The sequence below is a fragment of the Rhipicephalus sanguineus genome, chromosome 2 (genome assembly GCF_013339695.2).
Source record: "Rhipicephalus sanguineus isolate Rsan-2018 chromosome 2, BIME_Rsan_1.4, whole genome shotgun sequence".
Classification (NCBI taxonomy): Eukaryota; Metazoa; Arthropoda; class Arachnida; order Ixodida; family Ixodidae; genus Rhipicephalus; species Rhipicephalus sanguineus.
The window spans coordinates 192,147,932-192,151,013 of record NC_051177.1 but is presented as its reverse complement, the minus strand read 5'-3'; the positions used below and the strand labels follow the sequence as shown (position 1 = coordinate 192,151,013).

The 3,082-nt window shown below is 43.3% G+C and overlaps 1 long non-coding RNA gene across 1 annotated transcript; it reads right to left on the bottom strand.

The window, feature by feature from the left end:
• Positions 1-1,985: 1,985 nt before the first annotated feature.
• On the bottom strand, positions 1,986-2,647 carry LOC119383942 (uncharacterized). The gene is made up of 3 exons (XR_005181799.2): positions 2,617-2,647; positions 2,254-2,328; positions 1,986-2,113 (listed from the first exon to the last, which is right to left on the bottom strand). It is a non-coding gene; the product is annotated as an uncharacterized LOC119383942 (long non-coding RNA).
• Between the last annotated feature and the right edge of the window lie 435 nt (positions 2,648-3,082).

Below are 3,082 nucleotides of genomic sequence, written 5' to 3'. Positions count from 1 at the left end.
GTTTGCACCAAAACATCATAAAAAGCATGAACACTTACCACGCATCACTTCCACTTCCAAGGTGTCGGAGCCTTTGCAGGCCGATCGGGAAATCGTGGACACCGCTTCCCTGTAAGACACAAATGAACGGTGATTAACTATAACACAATCTTTCTCTCTGTCTAGTCTTTCTATCTTGTAATGTCTTTATTCCCCTCACTCTCTTGCATGCTTCACATGCTCCACTTCGTCAAGCGAAGTTTTCATTTAACACTTGCACCTGCTACTCGTAGTGGGGCTTGCCCAATTCCTTTGACGCATACCACCTGAGGATTTTTGTTCACGGTGGACAGATTACAGCTGGCTTAAACAGCTCTGCTGTTAAGAAAGTACAAGGAATTCTATAGAACAGAAACACACCTTGCAAAGAGCGGTTTTTCAGCTGGTCCTTGGCCAAATTCCCAGGAGGAGGCCTTAACGAAAAGGGAATCCTTTTGATGGCCCTGAATGTGGTGCCATGCGCTAAATTTATTTGAAGGCCACCGCCAATGTCCACCTGCATCAGGAAACGTATTGCAGCAAAAAAAAAAAAATCATTTTAACAACCATTTAAAAAAGCAGCATTTGCTGTTTAGGCAGCACAGGAAAATTTCACTTATGATGAAACGTACGTAACTAAAAATTGCTGAAGCTGCCCTTCAGATGTGGACGTTCCATGGCATTCTCTTTTCTTGCGTAATCATCCTGTGGCGGGTTTTCTCCCTAGGAATCACCATGCTGTCAATATCCACTTCCCTCGTCGAGTGGTCTGGTCCGCTCTTAGTGGAGCACGAAGCTCTACTTAGCCTGCATCATCAACACGAAGCATGGCTCATTACAAAGCAGAACTCGGTCACTTTAAGATGACAGCATAGTCAGGAATCAATATTTAAAGCAAATGAGTTTCAATAAAGGCTCACATCCAAAATATCGCGACATCCAAGAAAGAAATTGTACCAAAGGCAAGTACTGTACTGTACTGACACAAGAGTTTTAATTTTTGTGTTTGTTTTTGTAACTAACAATTTGAGAAACACACCTCATATTAAATGTGGAACCAAGCTACAAATATAAACGGCACTTACTTATTTTTCTTTTTTTCAAAGCAGCTTCACAGAGCACTCTAAGTGACAATGGCAACGTGTTGGGTCTGTGCAATGTTTGCACATGCAACCACTGCCTGGTAAAACATGATGAGAAAACACAGTACAAATGATCTGCTTAAAACTAAGGCAATAAAACTGTCCAAAGAAATTGGAACACCCATAATCAGTGGTGTCCTTGCAGTGATGGAAAGCTGCTACAATTGCTCCAAGCTGCTACATTTCATTAAAGATGCTACATCTATGCTACAAATGAGCACCATTGCTCCAACCTGCTACATTTCGTGAAAGCGCTACATCCATGCTACAAATGAGCAGAACTGCTCCAAAGCTGCTACGCATAGCCTCCGAGATTACCTGGCAATGCGCTGCTTATCTCGGAGCGAAAACACCAGAAATCGTGGTTAAAAGCAACGCGTTGAACGTCCATTCCCTTCACCAGAGCAACGTGAATCACGCGATCAACCTGCACGTCATAACGACTGCAGTGCCCGTCTCTAGTGTGAGGACCTCGCACCCAATATATCTGTGTTTGACTGATATTCTGTACGAGTTTCGTGCACACTGTAACATTTCTTTTTCCTGCTCAGCTACATTTGAGGTACATTTTGTTTTTTCTGGCTTCAAACATTAGGGGGTCAGCCTAGAATCTGGGCTGGCTCAGATTTGAGTAAACAGTGTTAACTTGATGTGCTGCAAGCTCAAGACTAGCTTTCTCCACATATACTTTGCATAGATAAGCAAATGCACTGGCATAGCATTAGTCAGTATGATGCTTTAAACACTTTCTTTACCAGGCTGCATGTCATTTAAAAACTACATACAAAGAACCTCCTGAAATTAGTCAAAACACATTTATAACAGCACCTCACGTTTTGCCAGCCTCTCAAGGTCTGCCAGCTTCTCAACCACGAAATGGTTCAGCTGCTTGAGTGCAGCAGGCATAAGGGTTTCGGGAATCCCCTGGCGCTGCAGTCTCCGTCTGTAACAGTCTAAAACAAAAAGTTCACAAGGCCTCACTAACTGGTACGAGAAACAATTTTTAAACAAAATAGTCTATAAGACTACGGTCTGAAGCAGAATGACCAAAGACAGTTTGCACCAAAACATCATAAAAAGCATGAACACTTACCACGCATCACTTCCACTTTCCAAGGTGTCAGTGGAGCCTTTGCAGGCCGATCGGGAAATCGTGGACACCGCTTCCCTGTAAGACAAATGAACGGTGATTAACTATAACACAATCTTTCTCTCTGTCTAGTCTTTCTATCTTGTAATGTCTTTATTCCCCTCACTTCTCTTGCATGCTCACATGCTCCACTTCGTCAAGCGAAGTTTTCATTAACACTTGCACCTGCTGTACTCGTAGTGGGGCTTGCCCAATTCCTTTGACGCATACCCACCTGAGGATTTTTGTTCACGGTGGACAGATTACAGCTGGCTTAAACAGCTCTGTGTAAGAAAGTACAAGGAATTCTATAGAACAGAAACACACCTTGCAAAGAGCGGTTTTTCAGCTGGTCCTTGGCCAATTCCCAGGAGGAGGTCCTTAACGAAAAGGGAATCCTTTGATGGCCCTGAATGTGGTGCCATGCGCTAGAATTTATTTGAAGGCCCGCCAATGTCCACCTGCATCAGGAAACGTATTGCAGCAAAAAAAAAAATCATTTTAACAACCATTTAAAAAAGCAGCATTGCTGTTTAGGCAAGCACAAGGAAAATTTCACTTATGATGACAACTGTACGTAATACTAAAAATTGCTGAAGCTGCCCTTCAGATGTGGACGTTACCATGGCATTCTCTTTTCTTGCGTAATCATCCTGTGGCGGTGTTTTTCTCCCTAGGAATCACGTCCATGCTGTCAATATCCACTTCCCCGTCGAGTGGTCTGGTCGTCTTAGTGGAGCACGAAGCTCTACTGTAGCCTGCATCATCAACACGAAGCATGGCTCATTACAAA